At 34.5% G+C, this 27,659-nt stretch overlaps 2 long non-coding RNA genes across 2 annotated transcripts; both read left to right on the top strand.

Moving 5' to 3' along the window:
- Positions 1 to 3,284: 3,284 nt before the first annotated feature.
- LOC125876449 (uncharacterized) lies at positions 3,285 to 5,653 on the top strand. Its single transcript, XR_007447495.1, has 3 exons — positions 3,285 to 3,394; positions 3,827 to 3,903; positions 5,423 to 5,653. It is a non-coding gene; the product is annotated as an uncharacterized LOC125876449 (long non-coding RNA).
- A 6,375-nt stretch (positions 5,654 to 12,028) lies between these two features.
- On the top strand, positions 12,029 to 15,061 carry LOC125876447 (uncharacterized). The gene is made up of 3 exons (XR_007447493.1): positions 12,029 to 12,157; positions 12,593 to 12,669; positions 14,818 to 15,061. It is a non-coding gene; the product is annotated as an uncharacterized LOC125876447 (long non-coding RNA).
- Positions 15,062 to 27,659: the final 12,598 nt, after the last annotated feature.

Below are 27,659 nucleotides of genomic sequence, written 5' to 3' on the forward strand. Positions count from 1 at the left end.
GTTAAGAAAAATAAGAAGAAAATTAAACAAATTATATCCAGAATACAAACAACTCAATATCACAAAAACTGATAACGACAAACTAGATCAATTAATAGATAATATATCTAAAATAGAATATAAATATATTTAGTATTTAAAAATACAATGAATAACGAGAATAACAAATATAGACAAAAACTTGCTGAAATAATTATAGCAAAAAGACAAGAATTAAAACATAGGCAAAATAGACTTAACAGTAATATATTCGCAGGAAGTTGTAAAAAATCTATAGTAGCACAAAGGAAAACTATTTTATATCTACAGATACAGATAGAAAGTTTAGAATATAAACTTCAACACAATCTATAAATGAATATATAAGAATACGCAATAGATGAAAAAACATATGAAAACTATGATGGATTAAAAATAAAAATAATATTTTTTAATCTAGGAAGAAGATATAAGAAAATAGGTGAGAATCTAAGTTTAATGTTAGAAAAAGAAATGGTAAAACTAGAAGATAGTTTAACTGCTATGATGAGAATAACAAAAGAAAATGAAGAAATAGATAGAAAAATGGAAATTGAAAAAATAAAACAATAGGCAAAAATGGAAGTACAACAATTAGAAGAAGTAAAAAATACTAAAATAATAGAACTAAAAATAGAGCTAGCAATGTTAAAAGAAATGTATGAAATGAAACAAAAAGAAACAGAACAAAAAACAAAATTAGCAAATGAGATAATTAAATTTAAAGAAAAATTGCAATGAGAAGATGAATTAGAAGACAAAGAAGAAAATAACCAAGATAATTTACTTGAAATAAGAATTGATGAAATAAATGACGATGATCTAGATGAACAACATTTGGAAACAAGCGAAACATATACAGAACTTTTAACAAACATAAATAATACAAAGAATTTAGAAGTAAATACAGGAGACGTAGACATGGATGAAAAACCAAGTACATCAGGAGTAAAAAAACCAAAAAATCCAAGATACTATAATACAAACTATGGACAATATGATAGAGAAAAAACTATGTGGGATAAAAGATTGAATAAAAAATGGACACCTAAACCAATAACTGAACAACATAATTTTTTAGATATAGACTGTGTAGCAGATATAAATAAAATAATTCAATTATGGATGAGATATATATCAAAACAATTAATAGATAACTAAATAGGAATGACAGAAACAACAGGATATATAGAAAAAACACTTAGAGGAACAATAAAATTATGTCTACAAAACTTATCAGATGAAAGTTTAAAAAATCTAAGAAGTAATAAAAAATTTGATGGTGAAATAGCTACTACAACTATGAAAATATTATATAAATACGAAATAGCTATAAGAAACGAATTTAGTAGTATGACAACAGAAGTAGAAGAACAAAATAAAGAAAAAATCATAAACCGGAATCTAATGACAAAATTAGCAATATGTAACATGTGTTATATAGATGAATATACATGTGCATTTAGAGAATACTATTATAAAGGAACATTTAGCATAGAACAAAGTAAAGAAATAAGAAAATTATATTTTACAAAATTACCAGAACCTTTTAATTCAAATGTAATAAAAACTTGGAATGAAGCAGGATTAATAGATACCTTAGGAACTAGAATGAAATTCTTACAACGATGGCTTATAGAACTATGTGAAAAACATAAAGAAGAAATAAAAACGGAAAAAATATTGGTAAAAAACTTAGCATGTTGCAAAAATAAAACAACACCCCAATTCGGTTGTACAGACATATACTGTAAAAAGAAATATAATAAAAAATACAGATCGAAATATAAATATAAAAATCAAAGAAGAAGATACTATGTAAAAAACTATAAAACTAAAAGACCATATAAACCAAAGAAAAAATTAATAGAATGTACTTGTTACAATTGTGGAAAATTAGGATATATAGCTAAAAATTGTACATTACCTAAAAATCCAAAGAAAAAATAAATATCAGAAATACTGGTAGACAATGAAAAGTATACACAAATAGAGTACGTAGATTATGAATTAGAAAGTGAAGATAATATATATGAATTATCAGAAAACGAAACAGACGAAATAGAAAATAATTCAGTAATAGAATCAGATAATGAATACTATATAAATGATTGAAACAAATATACAAATAATAACTTAAGAAAAATATCAAGTGAAGAATTGGCAGAACAAAAAATAATATTTGATAATAATATATTTGAACAAATAAAAGGAAAGGAATTAGACCTAAGCGTAGAAAAAATATTTGAAATACCAACAATAAGAAACTGGTTTAAACGACAAAAAAAAGAATATTATGTAGTAAGTCAAAGAGAACATATCATAGATTGCAAATACACCAAAGGAAAGGCTAAAATACTAATAATAAACAAATGAATAATAAATAAAGAAATACAAGATATTAAGGCTAAAAATTCAATTAAATATGTACATTTAGGAGGAACAGAAATACTAATAAAAACATGTTTTAGGAAAGAAATAGATATACCCATAGAAATATATTTAGCGGATGATAGAATTATACAACCCATAGAAAAAAGTATAATAAGTGCAGTAAAAGGTAACCTCATATACCAAAAATTTAAATTCATAATAAGTGCTAACTACTCAGTAGCAATAAATGACAGAAATATAGATAAATCACTAGTATTATTGTAATGACCCTCCAGGTCATTTTTAAATTAAAGAATTATTTCCCTCGTATAGAGCATTCCTGTAGCGACCCCAAATCATTTATGACTTGCTGGCACTGACTGTTCGGTCGCCTGGTCGTTCGTTTGGGTTTTAGGCCCGTTTCCCTGTTTTGGAGATTTTTATAACTTGAAAAATTGACTTTAGTCAACCTTCTTGGAAGACGTGCTCAGATGAAAATTTTGACAGCTAGGTTAGCTTCGGAAGATCGATTTTGGTCTAGAACGACCCTTTGTTCACTTCCCGAGGCTTTAGATGGCAGTTGTGAAATCTGGCTCAAAACGATACTGGGTGTGGGACCCACTTTTCATCGAAGCAAGCTCCAAATGGAAATTCTGCCTTCACCGTTGAGTCCGAAATATCATTTCCAATCAGATTCCATATAAGGTTTGTATTTTTTCGACTCCGAACGAGTCCGAAACATCGAAATTTAAGTTTGAAGGGTTGTAGAATTTTGACGCGGTGGTGACGTGGTAGAGCCACGCGACGCCACGTGGCAGCGGAGTGGAAATCTGGAAATTTCCAGAATTTAGGACGAATTTCGTCCATTTTTTCCCCTCACTTCAACATAAGATTTCTCTTTCATTTTGAGTCCAAATTAAGTGATTCAAAAGGCAAACTTCAAGAGAATTTCGTGGGGAATCTAGCGGTGAACTCAGAAACGCGAGGGGAGGCTTCGTTTGAGGTAAGGAATCGATTTTAGCCACTGCTAGGGTGATTTCCGGATTGAATTGTTGTTGAATTTTGAAATGTGAGATCTTGATCATCTTAGGTCCGTTTTGAGTCATTCTTGAGGCTAACTTGTAGAGTTTTTCGCAAGGATCGTCGTGGTATAATCTGTTTGGGTTGAAAGGGTCTCTTTTTCCAGAAATTGGTGATCAAGGGGCTGCCCATTTTAATTGTTGTGGCTGATTTCCTATGTTTGAGGCATCTGTTTGTGCTAAATTTTGGGGTATTAGTTTAGTAAGGTATTTGGGACATTTTCATGGATTCGTTTTTGAAATTCCAATTGTGGGCCCCACAATCCCATTTTAGACCCCATTTTGGGTCCGTCTCCAAAAAATATAATTTTAGTGTCAATATATTCGTAATGACGAGGTGATTAACCTTTTGTTAGTGGGGAAGCATTTGGAGACCGTTCGGAGGGGAAAAGATCCGGTACCGTGAGTTGGAGCACGCGCGGTCGGATTTCAGGTAGGCTATGGCTTTCTCTCGTGAGATTGAGCATATTTAGGCATTTGTTTATTGATTTGCTTGAGTATGGAGGGGTTCGGGTGTCGAGCATGCTAAATTTCTATAATTCCTGCCTTAGACCTTATTTCGGGAAAGTGTTGGATTATGACAGCATGTCTCTTCATATTATTGAATATCCATATCTTGTGGTGTATATGATAATATTGATTTGAAGTATGTTTGGCCTTAGTCTAGGCTTAGACTAGGGTTGCCATAGACTTGCGAGATTTCGGATGTCGTTGGGCAGTAGAACTTTTTCCGACGTCGTTTCGGACGGTCAGCTCCTTGTAGACTGATATAGCAGACTTGAGTCTGATAGTCGGTAACTCAGCTTATGACCTTGTATCCATAATGCCCTGCTTTTCTATCGGCTACAAATACCCGGTTAAAGTCCGTGGTCTAGCTTACTCATTATTGGATACTTCCTCGGCGATTTGGGGTATATGAGGGTCGGACTAAAATGATTATTTATGGTAATCGGTTTGGTGATATTTCCCGCGACGTATGGTTGGATATTGATTCTTAGCTACAGCACCCGGTTAGAGTCCGTGGTCCAGCTTACTTATGTCCAGTCTTAGCTACAGTACCCGGTTAGAGTCCGTGGTCCAGCTTACTTATGTCCAGGCTTAGCTACAGTACCCGGTTAGAGTCCGTGGTCCAGCTTACCTGTGATCTGGTTTTAGCTACAGTACCCGGTTAGAGTCCGTGGTCCAGCTTACTTATGTCCAGGCTTAGCTACAGTACCCGGTTAGAGTCCGTGGTCCAGCTTACCTGTGATCTGGTTTTGGCTACAGTACCCGGTTAGAGTCCGTGGTCCAGCCCACCCGTGCCCGACCTTTGGCTACAGCACCCGGTTCGAGTCCGTGGTCCAGCCCATATAGGTTGACTCATTAGCTATAGTACCCGGTTCGAGTCCGTGGTCCAGCTTGCACGTGGTGTATTCCCAATTCCTCACTAAAGCTTCAGTTTAGTCTTGATTACTCTCATCTGTAGGTTGAGGTTTTGGAGGTTGGAAAGATTCCGATTAAAGTCCGGGACGTAATGAGATCCTGGAATATGATTGGGAATGGTTCAGTTAAAAGTCCGGGACGTAATGAGATCCTGGAATATGATTGGGAATGGTTCAGTTAAAAGTCCGGAAATTGGTAATATTGTGATAGACCTTCTAGCTCCATTATTTTACTTTAACTGCCGATGCATCTGTTGGGCTTATGGGGGTCCGTGCAGGTGGTTTCTTTTATTGTGCACGAGCGTACCCGTCGGGTTTATGGGAGCCCGACGGAGTTAGTTAGATTGCTTGTCTTTGTTGCCTGTACGCTCGTGTCCATACCCCCCCATTTACTACTCTTTGCATTTGATGTGACCCTTTATTCGCATTTCAGTTTACTTTTGCTTATCTTGCTCAGTTGGCCGATGATGCCTACTGGGTACCTGTTGTTTTGGTACTCATGCTACGCTCTGCATCTATTTTGTGATGCAGGTCCGAGCACTAGTAGCTAGCGTTGATCGAGCTTGGAGTAGAGTTATCCGGAGACGGGGGTGAGCACACGGCGTTTTGTACTATTTCAGTCTCCATCTGTATATATAGACTTGTCTTTTTCCTTTCGAGACAGTCCAGTCTCTGTTGTCCAGTTTTGGGACTTGTACTCATTTTGTAGTAGCTCTGTACTAGTGACTTCCAGGTTCTAGGAGAGATCTTTATTTGTATATATGTTTTTGGTTTGCTTCCGCCTGTTTATATTGTTATTTGCCTACTCTTGTTTAATTTCTACCCTCAGACCCATTACTTGTTGTTCCGGGTTACGGGTTGGCTTACATGTTGGTGGGTTATAGTAGGTGCCATCATGACTTGATAAATCGGGTCGTGACAATTATATTGGAATATGTCAGGGATAGAACTAGCCCAAGGAAGTAAGATATTTACAGCTAGATGTAAAAACTTGTATGTTTTAACAACAAAACATAAGTTAACAACAAAAAATAAAATAAAAATAGAAAATCCTTTTGAAAGAATAGTTACAGTCATAGATAATAATGACTATAGTTATAATGAGATTGACATAGAAGAAGATTTAGAAATAGTAAAAGAAAGATTAAACACATAAAAAAGAATAAACTATGAAATACCCCAAATATCATAAGAAATGAGTACCTCAAGAAGAATAGATTAAACTCCACTAAAATCAATAGAAGAAGAAACAAAACCATATCATTATTACATAATGGGAGTAATGGAGCAACGAAAATATCTAATATTAATAAATATAGGACAAGAAGAAAACTATCTTACAAGAGAACTAGTAACAGAAGATGAAATAATTACTACTGAACAATTATGCCCTGAACTATCAAAGGCATTAATATATACCGAAGAAACTACAGAAAAGGAAATAATCATTGGAGGAGTACCAATAGTAATAAAGTTTAAAGTATATCAAGGAGGTAAAAATATCACTTTAGGAATAAAATGGTTAGAAGAAGTAAAATCATACAATTTAAAAGACAAACAGTTAACGATAAATTATGATAATAAGAAGATAATAATAAAAAGGAATTTCTTATGATAAAAACATGAAAATATTTATACTTGCAAAGATAATAATAAAAGGATATTATAACAGATATTATACACCAATGATAGACACAGGAGCAGAAGCTAATATATGTAAATACAATTGCTTACCAGAAGATAAATGGGAAAAATTAAAAACACCGATAGTAGTAACATGATTTAATAATGAAGGAAGCATGATCACATATAAGGCAAAAAATATAAAAATACAAATATGGGATAAGATATTAACTATAGAAGAAATGTATAACTTCGAGCTAACAACAAAAGATATGCTATTAGGAATGCCATTTTTAGAAAAATTATACCCACATATAATAACAAAAACACACTGGTGGTTCACAACACCATGTAAACAAAAAATAGGAGCAAAAAGAGTAAATAACAAAAAACAAAAAACAACAGAATGGATAAAAGGAAGTGAGAAAATTACACAAAAATTAGAAAATATAAAAGAAGAAGACCGTAAAATAGAATTAATTATATTCTCTATAGATAAAGTAAAACTAATCCAACATAAGTTAGAATTATTATATAGTGAAGATCCTTTACAAGGATGAGAAAAACATAAAACAAAAGTAAAAATTGAGCTAATTGATAATAATAGTATAATAACCCAAAAACCATTAAAGTATAATATTAATGATTTAACAGAATTTAAGATACATATAAGTGAATTACTAGAAAAATGATATATACAAGAAAGCAATAGTAAGCATACAAGCCCAGCATTTATAGTAAATAAACATAGTGAACAAAAAAAAGGAAAAAGTAGAATGGTTATTGATTATAGAAATTTAAATGCAAAAACTAAAACATATAATTACCCAATACCAAATAAAATATTAAACATAAGACAAATACAAGGATATAATTACTTTAGTAAATTTGACTGCAAATCACGATTTTACCACCTAAAGTTAGAAGAAGAATCTAAAAAACTTACAGCATTTACAGTACCACAAGGATTTTATGAATGGAATGTATTACCATTTGGATATAAAAGCGCACTAGGTAGATATCAACATTTTATGGATAACTACTTTAAACAACTAGAAAATTATGTATTATATATTGATGATATATTATTATACTCTAAAACACAAGATGAACATATAAGGTTATTAGAAAAATTTATACATATCATAGATTACTCAGGTATAAGCCTAAGTAAAAAGAAAGCAGATATAATGAAAAAGCAAATAGAATTCTTAGGAATACAAATAGATAAAAATGGAATAAAAATGCAAACACATATAGTACAAAAAATAATTAACTCAAATGAACAACTAGACACAAAAAAGAAATTACAATCATTCTTAGAACTAGTAAATCAAGTAAGAGAATACATATCAAAATTTGCAGAGAATTTAAAATCATTATAACAAAAATTAAAGAAAGACATAGAATACCAGTTTGATAAAAAAAACCAAACACAAATACAAAAAGTAAAACTATTATGTAAGAACCTACCTAAACTCTATTTTTCGGATGAAAACAAAAAATTTAATTATATAGTAGAATCAGACGATAGGGAAAAAAGTTATAGAGGAGTCTTAAAATACAGGTATGATAAAGAAAAAAAAAGAACATCATTGTAGATATTATTCAGGAACATTTACTAATACATAAATAAGATGGGAAATAAATAGGAAAGAATTATATTTAGTGTATAAATGTTTACTATCATTTGAACCATATATTGTATATAACAAATTTATTATAAGGACAGATAACACATAAGTAAAATGGTGGCTAACAAGAAAAATACAGGATTTAGTAACTACAAAAGAAATGAGAAGATTGGTGTTAAATATATTAAATTTTACATTTACTGTTGAAGTAATAAAAACTGACAAGAATGTTATTGCAGATTACTTATCAAGACAAAGCTACTTAAACTGAAAAAGAAAATACAGTTGAAGAGATACTCAAAGCCATCACTACACTTTGTATCAAAGTGGACAGTATGGACAATGAGATACAAAAGCTAAAGATTAATGAAGATAATCTGAAGTCGAAAGCTAGTACAAGTCAGCAACATAACTATAAAAATGAGGAGCTAAGTCGATCGGAAGACTTTAAAAATTCAGAGCTAGAAGGAGACGTTGGGATACTCCAAAAAACCCATAATGATTGTTTCAATGCAGCTGCAGGTACAAGCAAAACAGTACAAGCACTATTTTAAACAAAATGTTTGGAAAACCATTTACACCAAAAATATCAAAAGACTCATTGATTATATCACCACAAACCTCAACGTATGCAGAGAGCCTAAACAAAGACAAAAAGATTTATAACCATATAACACAAACCTATATTAGGAATATACACAAAAATCCAAACATATTTGAACTTTAATCCCAGATCTACTACTACTAAAGAACCAACCCAAGATTATTTAACCCAAAAGTTACAAGGGTACAATAAGTTGATAGCTCAACCACGAACTAAAGCAAATTTAGTCAAAACCTGTTACAACTATGGATTATTAAGTACAGTCTATACATACGATGGAGAAGAACTAAGCGGTATACCAGAGATACACAGAGCATTTATAACCTATAAAAGAGTAACAAAAGGCAAACTATTTTATGTAAAGTTTTATGTGGCCCCGACAGAGATACTAGATGATGAAATAAAACCAATAATACAAGTTGAAAAAATAGGATTAACCAGAGATATGATAATTCCAGAAGATATCAGACAACAACCAGAGATACAAGAAATTGAGATACCAAGTTTATATGTTAATAAGAGAATAATTGGTATGTCAACAATTATCCAAGAACTAGCAAATAATTATCTAAATGGGAATGTAATATGGAGTTATTATTCACGAGACCAACTCATGATATATTCAAACTCAAGGGAGCTAAGGCAAACAGATATGAATGAAGTACAAAAATGGATATTATCTCTACTCAAATCAGAAAAACAGCTTATTACCAGAGTATTAAAGAAGGTATTCATCTCAAATGAACTATTAACCAGATATTGTAAGCTAATTGGACACAAATATCCAGATCATATATGTTCAAAATACAACGGAGAAGATAATGTGATACCAGATGTCCATCTAGAGTGGTACAAAAGAAAAAGCAAAAACAAGATAGGATAAAAGACAAAAGAAGTGGCAGACAAGTTATGAAGATAAGTGGAAGAAAAAGAAGACAAGTTATGAAAAGTCCTAAAGTAAATAGTGGAAAGATAAAATAAAGTCAAAGTTTTTGACTTGTTGTGTAAATTATTGTAAAGTAACGTAGTAAAGGACAATATAAAGTAAAGTAGAATAGGATAGGTGTAAAGCAAAGTAGAATAGCAAGTAGACAAGTGTAAAGTAGGTAAGTATGGTAGGTGTGCATTATTAAAGTAGTGTGCAGATAAGTGTGAGTGCAGTAGATAGGCTAGAATTTCTTTTCTATATAAAGGAATGTATATGTAACATAATAGGCAAGCTTTCAATAAAACGAAGCAAGTTTCCTAACAACACTCTCTCAAATATTTAATACTTAATAGATAATGGAACAAACTTCAGATATCATGGATAAGCAACATGCAAAGGTATATTGTTCAACAAATATGCAGAACTAATTTCATATATTCCTGAATATCATATATATGATTGGATAAATTTATGTTAGTTATTATGTATTAGAATTATTTGAATCATGATTTCTAGTTTATTAGCACACTGGAAATAGAGAGAAGACTTCTATACTATGTCATCCTAATGTTGAAACCGGTAGGCAAGGAAAGCCATTTAGGGGAGTAAACAAAGTTGAGGCGCTGATAAGAAGGAAGTATCCGCTAAAGTACGATGCTAGTAGTGACAGGAGAACATGATAAACAAATAATCTAGTTAATAATGATCTAATATGAATTTAATCAAATATGAATATGATAAGAAGGAATAATTGAAAATAAAAAAACCTGCATAACAATGAACATGACTACATATATGCATGATGAAATGATAAAAAACTATGAAACTTTAATCTTATATATACTTAAAGGTATAGAGACAATAGAATTAAGAAGAATCATATGGGAAAAAATATTTAATGATAACGAATCAGAAGATATATTAAATCAACAATGGTATGAAATAGATCTACATGATTTAGACCTCGAAAGAATAGAATGGTATGATTTAGAAATAAATTCAGACTAAAATGAACTACAAATATTTACAATATTAGACAGAATCTATGGAAGATATAAAACTATTAGAACAATTAATGGAAAATAATTTATATATGTACCTAAGAACCCAAGATATGTTATATCTAGAATATATCATAAATAATATTAAAGAGATATCAAGATTAAGACACCTAGCAAAAGAATATTATAATTAACTCTTTAAAATGGATTCCTCACCTACCAAAAACGGTACACCTACCAAAAATGTTATAAATTCACCACCTACCACACTACCAAAAATATCATGAATTCCTCACTTACCAATAAGATGAATTCCACCCCGAAAATCTCTCATAATGTGTTCTACGCTGTTGAAAGCTAGATCCACATGAGGTGTGTAATGCATAGTCTTTTGCCACAACAAATTAAATCTATAGCATTTTTATATTGTAGACAATGCATTCTATTGTGGCAAATGACTTGATTTATTTGCTATGAAATTCAAAATTTGTGGATATTTCATATTTTTAATCTTGTGACAATAATACTTGTATTTAGCTACAAACTAGAAAATCTATTGCTATAAAATCAAAGTATTTGTCACAAATATATTTTTCACAAAGCTAAGAACTCAAACTCTTTGCCATAACATACATAAATTATAGCTAATAGTTTTAATTTTCTAAAAAAGTTAAAATGTATTGCCTATTTTTGATAAATACATATAGATTTAGCTAAAACTATCAAAATTCATTGCTACAAATTTAAAATTACTTCCATAAGCATTAATATTCACAAGAAATTTTATAATATAGCTAAAAAATAGATTTCAAAAAACTTCATTACCACAGATGAAAGGATTTTCCACAAGCTTTGTTAGTAAACTAATATTTACATAATATAATCCCAAATACATTTTTGAGATTTCAAATGTAATGACTTGAAAAGTTGACTTTGGTCAACCTTCTTGGAAGTCGTGCTCAGATGAAAATTCTGACAGCTAGGTTAGCTTCGGAATATTGATTTTGGTCTAGAACGACCTTTTGTTCACTTCCCGAGGCTTTAGATGGCAATTGTGGAATCTGGTTCAAAACGATACTGGGTGTGGGACCCACTTTTCATCGAAGCGAGCTCCAAATGGAAATTCCGCCTTCACCGTTGAGTCCGAAATATCGTTTCCAATCAGATTCCATATAAGGTTTGTATTTTTCCGACTTCGAACGAGTCCGAAACATCGAAATTTAAGTTTGAAGGGTTGTAGAATTTTGACGCGGCGGTGACGTGGCAGAGCCACGTGACGACACGTGGCAGAGGAGTGAAATCTGGAAATTTCCAGAATTTAAAAACGAAATTCGTCCAATTTTTTTGTTCAACTTCAACTCAAGATTGCTCCTTCATTTTGAATCCAAATTAAGTGATTCAAAAGGCAAACTTCAAGAGAATTTCGAGGGGAATCTAGCGGTGATCTCGGAAACGCGAGGGGAGGCTTCGTTTGAGGTAAGAAATCAATTTTAGCCACTGCCAGGGTGATTTTCCGGATTGAATTGTTGTTGAATTTTGAATTGTGAGATCTTGATCATCTTAGGTCCGTTTTGAGTCATTCTTGTGGCTAACTTGTAGAGTTTTTCGCAAGGATCGTCGTGGTATAATCTGTTTGGGTTGAAAGGGTCTCGTTTTTCCGAAAATTGGTGATCAAGGGGCTGCCCTTTTTAATTATTGTGGCTGATTTGCGGTGTTGTAGGCATCTGTTTGTGCTAAAATTTTGGGGTATTAGTTTAGTAAGGTATTTGGGACGTTTCCACGGATTCGATTTTGAGATTCTAATTGTGGGCCCCACAATCCCGTTTTATACCCGATTTTGGGTCCGTCTCCGAAAAATATAATTTTAGTGTCAATATATTCGTAATGACGAGGTGATTAACCTTTTGTTAGTGGGGAAGCATTTGGAGACCGTTCGGAGAGGAAAAGATCCGGTACCGTGAGTTGGAGCACGCGTGATCGGCTTTCAGGTAGGCTATGGTTTTCTCTCGTGAGATTGAGCATGTTTAGGCATTTGTTTATTGATTTGCTTGAGTATGGAGGGGTTCGGGTGTCGAGCATGCTAAATTTCTATAATTCCTGCCTTAGACCTTATTTCGGGAAAGTGTTGGATTATGACAGCATGTCTCTTGATATTATTGAATATCCATATCTGGTGGTGTATATGATAATATTGATTTGAAGTATGTTTGGCCTTAGTCTAGGCTTAGACTAGTGTTGCCATAGACTTGCGAGATTTCGGATGTCGTTGGGCAGTAGAACTTTTTCCGACGTCGTTTCGGACGGTTAGCTCCTTGTAGACTGATATAGCAGACTTGAGTCTGATAGTCGGTAACTCAGCTTATGACCTTGTATCCATAATGCCCTGCTTTTATATCGGCTACAAATACCCGGTTAAAGTCCGTGGTCTAGCTTACTCATTATTGGATACTTCCTCGGCGATTTGGGGTATATGAGGGTCGGACTAAAAGGATTATTTATGGTAATCGGTTTGGTGATATTTCCCGCGACGGATGGTTGGATATTGATTCTTAGCTACAGTACCCGGTTAGAGTCCGTGGTCCAGCTTACTTATTCCAGGTTTAGCTACAGTACCCGGTTCGAGTCCGTGGTCCAGCTTACCTGTGATCTGGTTTCAGCTACAGTACCCGGTTAGAGTCCGTGGTCCAGCTCATTTATGTCCAGGCTTAGCTACAGTACCCGGTTCGAGTCCGTGGTCCAGCTTACCTGTGATCTGGTTTCAGCTACAGTACCCGGTTAGAGTCCGTGGTCCAGCTCATTTATGTCCAGGCTTAGCTACAGTACCCGGTTCGAGTCCGTGGTCCAGCTTACCTGTGATCTGGTTTCAGCTACAGTACCCGGTTAGAGTCCGTGGTCCAGCTCATTTATGTCCAGGCTTAGCTACAGTACCCGGTTCGAGTCCGTGGTCCAGCTTACCTGTGATCTGGTTTCAGCTACAGTACCCGGTTAGAGTCCGTGGTCCAGCTCATTTATGTCCAGGCTTAGCTACAGTACCCGGTTCGAGTCCGTGGTCCAGCTTACCTGTGATCTGGTTTCAGCTACAGTACCCGGTTAGAGTCCGTGGTCCAGCTCATTTATGTCCAGGCTTAGCTACAGTACCCGGTTCGAGTCCGTGGTCCAGCTTACCTGTGATCTGGTTTCAGCTACAGTACCCGGTTAGAGTCCGTGGTCCAGCTCATTTATGTCCAGGCTTAGCTACAGTACCCGGTTCGAGTCCGTGGTCCAGCTTACCTGTGATCTGGTTTCAGCTACAGTACCCGGTTAGAGTCCGTGGTCCAGCTCATTTATGTCCAGGCTTAGCTACAGTACCCGGTTCGAGTCCGTGGTCCAGCTTACCTGTGATCTGGTTTTAGCTACAGCACCCGGTTAGAGTCCGTGGTCCAGCTCACTTATGTCCAGGCTTAGCTACAGTACCCGGTTCGAGTCCGTGGTCCAGCTTACCTGTGATCTGATTTCAGCTACAGCACCCGGTTCGAGTCCGTGGTCCAGCCCACCCGTGCCCGACCTTTGGCTACAGCACCCGGTTCGAGTCCGTGGTCCAGCCCATATAGGTTGACTCATTAGCTATAGTACCCGGTTCGAGTCCGTGGTCCAGCTTGCACGTGGTGTATTCCCAATTCCTCACTAAAGCTTCAGTTTAGTCTTGATTACTCTCATCTGTAGGTTGAGGTTTTGGAGGTTGGAGAGATTCCGGTTAAAGTCCGGGACGTAATGAGATCTTGGAATATGATTGGGAATGGTTCAGTTACAAGTCCGGAAATTGGTAATATTGTGATAGACCTTCTAGCTCCATTATTTTACTTCAACTGTCAGTCCATCTGCCGGGCTTATGGGGGTCCGTGCAGGTGGTTTCTTTTATTGTGCACGAGCGTACCCGTCGGGTTTATGGGAGCCCGGCGGAGTTAGTTAGATTGCTTGTCTTTGTTGCCTGTACGCTCGTGTACATACCCCCCATTTACTACTCTTTGCACTTGATGTGACCCTTTATTTGCATTTCAGTTTACTTTTGCTTATCTTGCTCAGTCGGCCGATGATGCCTACTGGGTACCTGTTGTTTTGGTACTCATGCTACGCTCTGCATCTATTTTGTGATGCAGGTCCGAGCACTAGTAGCCAGCGTTGATCGAGCTTGGAGTAGACTTATCTGGAGACGGGGGTGAGCACACGGCGTTCTGTACTATTTCGGTCTCCATCTGTATATATAGACTTGTCTTCTTCCCTTCGAGACAGTCCAGTCTCTGTTGTCCAGTTTTGGGACTTGTACTCATTTTGTAGTAGCTCTGTACTAGTGACTTCCAGGTTCTGGGAGGGATCTTTATTTGTATATAAGTTTTTGGTTTGCGTCCGCCTGTTTATATTGTTATTTGCCTACTCTTGTTTGATTTCTACCCTCAGACCCATTACTTGTTGTTCCGGGTTACGGGTTGGCTTACCTACTGGTGGGTTATAGTAGGTGCCATCATGACTTGATAAATCGGGTCGTGACATCAAAATAATTTTCAAGTTACATATAATTACATTTTACAATTTTGTGAATATTCACAATATACAATTCTTGTAAGACGTCATCTTGTTTGAGTCCAAAGCAACATATATTTTCCCCTATCTCTCAAGTCTCCTTCCACAATTTTCAATTGTACTTTAGCTTGATCAACATCAGTCCCAATTTGCCATTTATGTGCTCATATTCCATAAATATGCCTATCAATAAAGGTAAAGTATTATATTACAAAAAATAATAATAATGATTTAGAAATTAAAGGAGAAAAAAATATGTCTTGAATAATTCTTTTTACAAAAATTCTTAGCAAATGAAAACAAAAAAAATACAAAGTAAACAAAGAAGTAATCCAACCAATAACTTTTGAACTTCTTAAAACAGGTAGATATAGATCTCAATTTTTAGTATCAATTATTATATTAATACCTAGATATAGATCTTAAAATTCAATACCAATAATTAATTTAATACCTAGGTAAAATAAATTACCTTTAAATTGATAAAAATATACAATTATATGCAATACTCATTGATTCAAGCCATGACAACAATCTCTTGTAACAATATAGAATATAATTGTGTATGATAAATTACTTGTGGTTCAATCCTTTCTCAAACCTATACATAATAGAAAATTTAGAGTATATAATTGAGTAAAAAAAATTAAAAAAATTCATATTGTAAAAGCTTATCTCATCTGCTTGAAGAAGGCCATGTAAAACCTACAAAAGAAATATTAGCATAATTTCAAAAATAAAACATTGAACAGAAAATTGAGATAAGAAAGGGTGAGGGAGAGGGAGCAGACATAAATGGCGTGGGAAGAGGAAAAAGAGTTCTAGGTTTTTGATAAGTCGGAAGGGGAAATAATCTTTTTAATTGGATTTTAAAATTTTAGGGGGAAATTTTGATATTTTGTTATTTTTAATATCCAAATGGGGAAAGGGAAGGGTGAAGTACGGCTGGAGAGATAATTTTGGGAAAGAGTTTTGCTTTATTTATAGTTATTATTATCTCTTATTATTATATGCATAAGTTTTGCTTCTTTTATTTTACAAATGCTACTATAATAACTATAAATATAACAAATGCAACATTTGTTATATATATATATATATATATGTGAATCTATGATTTTTTGAACATGAGCTCAACAAAAAAAATGTATTAAGTGGGAATTGATCCGAACATGGGTGCACCAAAAAAATGTATCAAGTGGGAATTGATCCTTATTTCTCAAGGTCAAAAGCTCAACATTTAACCATGTGGACCAATTAACTTCTTATATTATGAGTGCCATAATAAAATATTATACAAATTTTATAAAATATATACATAAAATATCTAATGTTACGATCAGACCATAGGTTCTGATGCCCTATTTTTTACTTGAAGTTGATGAAAACTAACAACAATTAATAATAACTGAAAATAAAAAAATATACTTTACTTGAAGTTGATGGAAACGGTCAATTATTTATATGAAATAAATATTATTCTAAAATATATTGGTCCTTTATTGGTTTTGTTATCTACTCTTCTTTTCAAAATAAATTCTTAACTTATAGCTTCTTATGTCTCATATAGTTGTCAAATAACAACAACAATAACATACCTAGTGAAATTTTTTAAAGAGGTCAAGAAAGATAGGGTATATTCAGATCTTATTACTATCACATGGAGGTAGAGAGAATGTTTAGAAGAGACCATCGACTCATATTAGTTGTACACATTAATAAATATAGTTGTCTCAATTTACTTGTCAAATAATGAAATGAAAGATAGAATTAATTACATTTTCTCTATTTTCTTTACAATTAATTCTTCTTAAAAGGGTAAACAAGTTTGTGAAATTTCAGATAAAAATTATTATGGGATAAAGTAGTAAAATTATCCTTCTTATTTATAAATTTTTAAGATCGTGTTAAAGAAATATAGACAACTAGTATGAAATGAAGGGAGTAGTGTTTAGTTAAATTTATGACCATACATAATTTTGAATTACTGTTTTTAGTTTGAATTAAAAATGTAAAAAATTATATGAATTCAATGTAATTTTTTCTAGTTTCTTCAAATCCCAAATTGTAGTACGATACTGAGCATTATTTTATCATTATTATTATTATTATTATTATTATTATTACTATTATTATATCTATTAATATTATTGTTAAGATTATTGTTATTATTATTATTATATTGTTATTATTGTATATCAATATAAAATAATATATGCATTAGAATGTCAAGTTAAAAATATAATACATTAAAATAAAATATAACAGTCAAGTTTGAAAATTATTTTAAGATAGAGTTTTCAAAAGAAAAAAAAAACCAATTCAATTTTTTTTATCTCAACCATGAATTCAAATTCAAGTTAAATTGTTCAACTATAACTATAGTGGAACTATACTTCCACAACATTTAGTTATTTCAATTAGAAAAACTTAATAATTAACTATAAAATTTTATCATAGCAAAAAATCTATGATTATATTTTTAATATGCCACAATTTTTATAACTTGAAAAAATATTTAGCTAGAATTTTATTTCAAAATAATTTATTGGGGCTAAAAAATTATTATTACTACGATAAATTTAAATACGTGGAAAAATTAATAATTACCTATGAAATTTTATAATAGAAGAAAATATATGGCTATTTCATTTAATTATCGCCACAATATTTTATAACTTAAAGAAAATTATTTATTGAGCTACAAATATTTCTTCAAATAAGTTATTGTGGCTAAAAGGTTATTATTACTATGATAAATTTAAATTCGTGGTAAAAAATAATAATTAGCTATGGAATTTTACTATATAAATAACTCTATGGCTATTTCATTTAACTATTGACACGTCGTTGTATAACTTGAAGAAAAAATATTTATTTAGCCACAATTATTTTTTTAAATAACTTATTATGGCTAAAGGATTACTATTGCTACAATTACTTTTATTGTGTAGCAAATAAATTATAATTAGCTATAAAATTTTATTGTAGCAGTAAAATTATAGCTATTTAGATAGTTATTGCAACAATTGTTAACAATTAAAGCAAATATAAGAATTTACTTTGTCAACTTAATATTAATGGCAAAAATATTTAATAAATTTTCAGATAGCTAAGAAATTTGAATTTTTATGGCTGTTACTAAGTAATAACTACAATTTTTAATTCATACCCTTGATTTCGTAGCAATAAGTATCTTTTCTTATAGTGGCATGTCCCTATGTGGCATTTGCTTTCCATAAGAATGCCCTTCAGTTTTTGTAATGTACCAGCGAAATTTCAACAGAGAATGCTCTATATTTTTGCTGATATGGTAGAAGATAAGATGAAGGTTTTCATGGATGACTTTTCACTTATGGGAGATATGTTTGAAGCATTCCTTGAGCACCTTGATAGAGTCTTGCAAAGATATGTCGAAACAAACCTTGTTCTCAATTGAGAGAAATGTCATTTCATGGTCAAGGAAGGTATTGTATTGGGGCACAAAATTTCGGGAGAAGGCATACAAGTTGATCGAGCTAAAGTTAAAGTTATTGCAAAGTTACCTCCTCCTAGATTTGTTAAATGTGTTAGAAGTTTCTTGGGTCATGCGGGTTTCTATCAAAGGTGCATAAAAGATTTCTCTAAGGTTGCTCATCCTCTTTGCAAGCTACTTAGAAAGGAAAGTGTCTTCGAGTTTGACAAAGCTTGGGTCAAGGCATTTTTGTATTTAAAAGAGCAGCTCATTTCGGCACCTATCATTTTTGTTCCAGATTGGAACATTCCATTTAAGCTAATGTGTGATGCGAGCGGTGTGTCTTTTGGGGCTGTACTTGGCCAACGCAAGGAAAATTTATTTCACCCGGTCTACTATGCAAGCAAGACCTTGAATGTATCTCAAAAGAACTACACTGTCACTGAGCAAGAGTTGTTAGTCGGGGTGTACTCTTTTGAGAAGTTTAGAGTTTAGAGCTTATCTTTTGGGGACCAAGGTGGTGTTACATACCGACTATGTTGCTATACGTTACTTGATGGCTAAGAAATAGACAAAGCCAAGGTTGATCCGGTGTGTATTATTATTGCAAGAGTTTTACTTTGAAGTCAAAGATCAAAAGGGGTGTGAGAACCAAGCGGTGGACAACTTATCAAGGATTGAAACGGATGTGGTTGTTTTTATGGTGAAAAAGATATTGAGGAAGCCTTTCCCGATTATGAGGTGATGGTTGTGTTGAGTGGTACTTCGCTTTGACATGTTGATTTTGTAAATTTTGTAGTTAATGGGCTGAATTTTTACCAACAAAAGAGGTTCCTTTTAGATGTGAAGAAGCACTTTTGGGAGGAACCTTACCTATTTTGGAAGTGTCTGCATCACATGAATCGCAGATGGGTCCCAAAAATCGACATACATGCTATTCTTGATGCTTTCCATGTGTCACCGGTTGGTGGGCACTATAGTGGTGTGTGTACAACTGCTAAGGTAGTACAAAGTGGTTATTATTGGCTAACGTTGTAACATGATGCAAATTCTGTTGTTAAGAAATGTGTACAATGTCAAAAGCAAGGAGGAGTGTCGCGAAGGAATGAATTACCTCTCAGTCCTATTCTAGAGGTTGAGTTGGTTGATGTACGGGGAACCGATTTCATAGGGCCTTTTGTGAGTTCTTATGGGAACAAATACATCTTTGTAGCCGTTGATTATGTCTCTAAATGGGTAGAGGCGGTGGCCTTACACAAAAATGAAAGGAAAAGTGTTGTTCAATTCATCAAGCGGTTCATTTTTATGAGATTTGGCACTTCACGTGTAATTATTAGTAATGGGGGCTCTCATTTCTGTAACTGAATGTTCGCATTGTTGTTAAGCAAGTATGGAGTCTAGCATAAGGTTTCCACCCCTTATCATCCACAAACAAGTGGGCAAGTTGAGATGTCAAATAGGGCAATCAAAGGAGTTTTGGTCAAGACCATTAATGCAAATCAAACTGATTGGTCCTGGAAGATTGATCACATTCTTTGGGCATACAAAACTGCATTCAATCCCCCGATTGGTATGTCCCCGTATCAATTGATGTTCGGTAAACCTTGTCATCTATTGGTTGAACTTGAGCATAAGGCATTGTGGGACGTCAAGGTCATGAACTTGAATTGGGAGGATTAGTAAAAGGATCCAGTTGACCAACTCCATGCTTTAGAAGCTTTTCGGCTTTAATCTTATGAGAGTTCAGCCCTTTATAAGGAGAAAATGAAGAAATGTCATGGTGCCAAAATCCTTCATCGAGAGTTTAAAGTTGGTGATCTTGTGTTGCTCTACAACTCTTGTCTGAGACTTTTTCCGGGAAAAGTCAAGTCAAAATGATTGGGTCCATTCAAAGTAAATAGTGTGTTTTCAAATGGAGCAATGGAAGTTGAGAACGAAGATGGGTCAATGTTCAAGGTGAATGGGCAAAGTTTTAAGCTTTACTTTGGAGAAAACCCTAATGTGAGTAAGATTGATGTGGTGTATTTGGATGACGCTTGAATGCACATCCACGTCGTGCAACGACGTAAACTAAGGAACTTCTAGGGAACTAACCCAAGCTTTACTTTTTGTTATTTGAATAACGTTGGTTGGATGCGCAGGTTGGAGTTCGTACTTTGGAAGAAAGGAAAATGGGTGAGGGGCTTGAACACCCAGTGAGTTCTCATGAAAATAATTATTGTTGTTAGTTTTATTTTCTATTATTATTAATTGTTGTTAGTTTTGTGTCTAGGAGTTGACTTGAGATATATTCCGAGTTTTGGTAAGTCCTCTTGCTTCAAGGATGGAGTTTTATTGTATTCAGTTTCTTTAATGTATTTCTCTTTTTGACATGATGTATGGGCTAGGCCCAATTTCATTCGATTGAAATAAATGGCTATAATTATACAAAGTGTCTAGACTTCCAATTTTCTTTATAAAACCTTTTTGGACTTGAAATGTGTTTTACTCTTATTGTTCTATTTCCTATGTTATGAGGACTAGGTGGCTTGTATGGAGCATTTCGGGGATCTGTACGCCATGTTACATCTAGTGGGTACACCTGGATCGTGACAAACTTGGTAATCAAAACACAAGGTTTAGAATGGTCCTAGGATTTCTCATAAGCCACGTCTAATGGAGTCTTGTTCATGAGTGTCAACTACACCACATTTATGAATGAGAGGCTACAAGATGATTAGGAAACTCCACTTCTTTCATTACTCTAAAGTCGTGCGATAGAGTATAACTCTATAAGGTCTCTCTCTTAAACCCTATCCTATGTTCTTTAAGATATGGCTACCTAAAGAGCTTATGCTACAAGGAATGCGAGGGAGAATACGGAACAAAAAGCTCCTCTTCAACCTCCTCATATTCCGACTGATCCTTTGACCAATAAAGTGACTAATGCGGAGTTTATGTTTTCTTTCCAAATGTTGACTCAAGCCGGAATAAAAACCCCAGAATTTTATGGGTCAAAGAATGAGGAAGATCCTTAAGAGTTCATAGATGAGTTCTATAAGGGGTATTAAACTTAGTGGGGGTGACTTTGGTAGAGAGGGCTAAATTGGCCGCTTATCAACTTAAGTGAGTTGCTCAGATTTGGTTCAACCAACGGAAAGAAGCAAGGCTGGTAGAAGCTGATCTCATAGAGTGGGAAATGTTTAATAATGCTTTGCTTGATAGGTTTTACCATCTAGAGATGAGAGAGGCTATGGTACTTGACTTTATTAACCTTAGGCAAGGTAACATGAGTGTTAAGAAATATGCTTGGATGTTCACTCAGTTGTCGAGATATGCTCCATCTATAGTGGCCGACCCTAGGTCGAGAATTACTAAGTTTGTGTCGGGTGTGTCTGACCTAGTAGTGAAAGAATGTTGTACGGCTATGCTTGCCCATGATATGGATATTTCTCGTCTTATGGTTTATGACCAACAGATTTAAAAGAAGAAACTTAAGGAAGAGTCTAGAGAGGTAAAGAAGGCTAAGACCAGTGATTGTAATTTCTCTAAGGCAAGGTCTGATGGATAACGTCGACCTAGAGTTTGGGAAAGGATTTTCGAATAAGGTTCTTCTAAGGCTACTCCAAGGTTTAACAAAGAGAGGGTGTCTAACCCTAAGTTTCATGAAGGGAGTAATTGGTCTTTATGACCGGATTGTGCTAAGTGTGGAAGAAAGCCTGATGGTAAGTGCCTAGCCCGCACGGATGCTTGTAATGGTTGTGGTAAAAGTGGTCACAAGAAGAGGGATTGCCCGATACTTATGGCTAAAGGAAGAGAGGGCAAGCAAGCTCTTTTAAGTGGTTCAGGTACTAGTGCTCCCAAACAAGATAGATATTAGGCTCTTAAGACTCATGATGAACAAGAGGGTTCTCCGAATATGGTTTTCGGTAAGTAGAAAGTCATCCAACTTGTTGTATATATGATTTATTAGATCTCGGTGCTACATTGTCTTTTATTACGCCGTACGTGGCTATGATGTTTGAAGTTCTTCCGGATGTGTTGTTAGAGCCTTTTTTCTATCTCTACTCCTGTTGGTGATTCTATTGTGGCAAAAAGGGTTTATAGAAAGTATCTAATTTTCCCTACCTATAGAGTTACTCTTGTTGATTTGGTAGAGCTTGATATGTTAGGTGTTGATGTCATCCTTTGGATGGATAGGTTGCACTCTTGTTATGCTTCTATTGATTGTAGAACTCGTGTAGTCAAGTTTAAGTTTCCAAATGAGCCTACCCGAGAGTGGAAGGGGGGAAAAACTATGCCAAAATTTTGGTTATTTCTTGTCTTAAGGCAAAGAAGATGACTTTTAATGGTTGCATGTATCACCTAATAAGGTTGAGGGAAATAGATTCTAGTGTTCACCAACTGCAAGGAGCTAGTTACCTTCCTAAGATTGACCTTAGGTCGGGTTAGCACCAAATGAGGGTGAAAGATGTTGATATTTCGAAAATAGATTTTAGAACCCGATATGGTTATTATGAGTTTTAGTAATGTCATTTGGTTTGACTAATATTCCGACAACATATATGGATTAGATGAATAAGGTGTTTAAACAATACCACTCAGTACTAGACCTTGCTAAGGGTAGTGTTATGGTCTAAGATGGTTTCAAATTATCTTTTGTGTTAGGTGTGAAAGCTAAGCAATGTCTTGATCCGACCTTAGTAAAAATTGAAAGAAGCGGTACTTGCGTGATTGAGTTTAAGGGCTACTGGGATGACCATTTGCCATTGATTGAAATTGCCTATTATAATAGCTATAACTCGAGTATTGGTATGGCTCCATTTGAGGCTCGTTATGGTAGGAGGTGTAGATATCCTATAGGTGGGTTTGAGGTGGATGACGTTTCTTTAATTGGTCCCGAGTTAGTTAATTAGGCTATTGGAAAAGTTTGACCCATTAGAGAAAGGTTGAAAACAACTCAAAGACGACATAAGTCATATGCCAATGTTAAAAGAGGGGATCTTGAGTTTGATGTTCATGATTGGGTTTACTTGAAATTTCACCTATGAAGGGTGTAATGAGGTTTTGTAAGGAAGGGAAGCTAAGTCCCCATTTTGTAGGCCCTTATGAGATTTTGAGAGGTGCTGGTAAGGAGGCTTGTGAACTTGATTTGCCTAATGAGTTGGCATCGGTGCATCCGGTTTTCCATGTCTCTATGCTTAAGAAGTGTGTTGGAGATCTGGTTGAGATTCTAGACCAGCAAGTCAAGAAATTGAGAAACAGGGAAATAACTTCCGTGCATGTTCTGTGGAGGAATCATTTAGTTGAGGGTGCTACCTGGGAGGCCTAGGACGATATGATGTCCTGATATCCTCATCTTTTTCCTTCTACTACTCTAACTTGAGGTAATAAGTTCATCTTGGTTTGTTCTCTGTTTTGGAGTGATGCGTGTTTGTGTGTTTCCATGATTTCCTTATGATTATCCATATTCATGAGAAGCTTGGGGTTTGAAAGCAAATGAGTTTATATAATTAATTTTTCTCATGTTGTTGTGCATTAAGTATGAGTTGTCTATAGACTTCATGAGTTGAATTGTTTAACATGCTTTAGCTATGTTGTTGAAAATGAATTGCATAAAGGCTCCATGATATTGTGTTGGGCATGCTTTTAGTTTGGAGAAGGTAAGTCTTCCTTGAACATGAGAAGTTTTGGAGATTTCATGCATAATGGGTTGTTAGATGTAGTTCCTACTTCCTTGTGATGTGTTGAGTATATTGAGCTTTGAGTTGATGTTTCCTCCTTAGTTGCATGCATTTTCATGAGTTGCGTGCATGATGGGCAGCTAGTATTGAGTCTTTACATCTTTAAGGTTTCTAGAAATGTCATTCGAGGAAGAATGTTTCCAAGGGGGAGATAATGTAACATTCCGGAGTTTAGTACACTAAACTAGGGCTAAGTGTGTAAGGGCAAGAGCCAAGGAAGAAGGCAAGAGACGAGAAGGGGGTTTGGGCAACACAGTTTTTTTCCAAGCACTACCCACCTTACCACGCCCCCGTGACGGTTTGTGGTAGGTACCACGAGTTGTGGAAGGTGTCATGGTGGTGCGGCAGTAGCCATGTCAAGCTGCCCTAAAAGTTGACCCTCCCCGTTAGCCATTTGACGGCTTGTGAAGGCCACCACGGCCGTGGGAGGGGTCGTGGTCTTTTCTTGGCCATGTGGGGGCAAGGTGTGGAAACCCTAGATACTGGTCCAAGGACCACGAGGAGGACCACGACTCGTGGGACCTCACGTGGTGATGAGGCAGACCACTGTAGCTTAGGGGTTAATTTGTCTTTTCCGTATTTAATCAAACTAAAGCTAAGTCGTTTTACCTAAGTGTAGGGCACCTATATAAGTCATTTTAACTCTAAAGCTCCCATATTCAAGTCATTACTTCCAAAACCAAAAAAAAATCCCCAAAGTTTTTCCTCTCAAATAATTCTCTTTCTAGAAACATGAAGAAAAAGAAGGAGATTCATGCTAGGGTTCAAGGGCAAGCTTACATACTTCAATTTCTTTGGGCTTTGATAGTAAGGTATGATAGTTTTCATCCATGGAGTTCCCAAATCTCTCAATTTCAAATGGTAAAATTCCCCAATTCAGTTAGGGTTTTCATCAATTGTCATGATTTCCTTTCATAGTTGATTTAATTGATTGAATTATGATCTTCTATGCATGATGATAAATTGCAATGCTTTTATGATGAATTTCCCCATGAACCCATGTAATCCCCATGTTTTCATGTTATGAATAATGTGTTATGGGATTTTGATATTCAAGGAAGAGTTTTATGAAATTGAGCATGTATTACTAGTTTTACATGAATTTATAATGAAATCCATATCTAACCCATATTTTAAAAGAGTTTACAATTGAAAGTGGGTTTTGACCTCAAGGAGGTAAATTATGGAATTATACATTTTCTATGAAATCTATGCAAATGTTTTAAGGAAGCTTTTAGAGTAAAGTATCAATGATGTTGTTGTTGTTGAAAGGATATTCTCATAAAACACATACTAGTATGATTGTGAAAGGACATTCTCACATAGTAAGGATTCTTAGGTTGTAAGGCATTCTTACCAAATTGAATATAAGATTAAAAGTGATCATGGATGGTGAAAGGTTTTCTCATGCATTGTCTAAAGAGCTATCCTAATGAACTAACTTGGATTGGTTGTCCAAGGACATCTTTCCATGAGACATGAGTTAAGTCAAGACTTAATAACTATTTCGTGGGATTTATGCTTAGTATCGAGTGGATACTATATTGAGATCGAAGCCCTCACGACAATAGAGGCCGGATTTCTAGTAACAATGTCCTTATATCTTAAACTATGTGCCCCAATAGGTTATTTAGCTAGTGAATCCACCTAATCTAAGAGTTCATGGTTCTACCTTAGGCAAGTAGAACAACCCTTTTCGGTGTGGGAATCACCGGGGGATAATGTTATAGCTCACATTGTCTCTTGTCAGTTAAGTTTAATTCCCACAACAAGATTGATAATGAACTAAGGCTACTTCAAGAAGCATGGCATATGAGTTCAAAGGTTTTAAATATGATTCTGGCTTGCGTTGGCTATGATTTTATGACTTATATTTTCAACTCTCTCATATGATATTTTAGCTTTGTTAAATTATATATTATGAAATGAAATATCCGTTTTAGCATGTTTTAAATAGTTTATGCATGGCTATCATACTTGGTACATTGTTTTGTACTAACGCATACTCTTCCCTACATTGTTTTACCAAATGTAGGATCCGATATTCAGGGTTTTCAGTTTCGTGGCTAGGAGTTGACTTGAGATATATTCCAAGCTTTGGTGAGTCCTCATGCTTCGAGGAAGAAGTTTTATTGTATTTCGTTTCTTTCATGTATTTCTCTTTTGGACATGATGTATTGGCTAGGCCCGATTTCATTCTATTCTAATAGATGGCTATGATGAGACAAAGTTTCTAGACTTCCTCTTTTCTTTATAATAAATTTTTGGACTTGAAATGTAGTTAACTCTTATTGTTCTATTTTTAATGTTATGAGTAATAAGTAGCTTGTATGGAGTCCTATGGGTTTCTATACACCATGTTACATCTAGGGGGTACCCTGGGTAGTTACAGCAAGGCACTTAGCTCGCATAACGTAAGAAATAGAACAATAAGAGTAAAACAATTCAAGTCAAAAATATTGTATAAAATGAAAAGCGGAAGTCTAAACTCATGTCTCAACATAGCCATCTAATACAATAGAATGAAATTGGCCCTAGATAACAAATCACGTCCAAAAGAGAAATACAAGAAAGTAACTAAAACAATAACTCGAGGACCCACCAAACCTCGAGAGTCAATCAAATAACCCACTTGCCACAAAACTCAGAAACATGTTTGTCGGACCCTATATTTGGGGAAAATGTAGGCAAGAGTATGATTTAGTACAAAACAATGAACCAAGTATGATAGCCATGCATCAAACATTTGAAACATGCTAAAAAGGGATATTTCATTTCATAACATGCAATTGACCAAGCTAAAACATAATATTAAAGAGTTATATATCATAAGTCATAAATCATGGTCAATGCAAGCTAACTTCTTCTTTAACATCTTTAAACTCATATGCTATACTCCTTGAGTAACCTTAGTTCATTATTACTGATGAATTTGAGAGTTAGACTGATTTAAGGCTTTGTTTTCATAGTTTAAGTATGCTCAATGCCTAAATTATGCTCTAAACGGATATTGATATATTGATTTGTAGCTAGGAAAACCAAAGAGAAAGGAAAGAACAACAAAGCTTAAGACCGCCGACCTTACTAGGTGATTTGTCGACTGGCCTCTTCACCCGGTGAATGTTTCAGTATGCCACTCTTGAGTTGAGAGAAATATGGTGAAGGCGACGCACCAATTGGATCGGCGAAGGGGAGTTAGTCCGTCGATTTTTATAGAACAATCAATGAGGATGCAAGCAAAATG

Source organism: Solanum stenotomum, chromosome 9, assembly GCF_019186545.1.
Source record: "Solanum stenotomum isolate F172 chromosome 9, ASM1918654v1, whole genome shotgun sequence".
Lineage (NCBI taxonomy): Eukaryota > Viridiplantae > Streptophyta > Magnoliopsida > Solanales > Solanaceae > Solanum > Solanum stenotomum.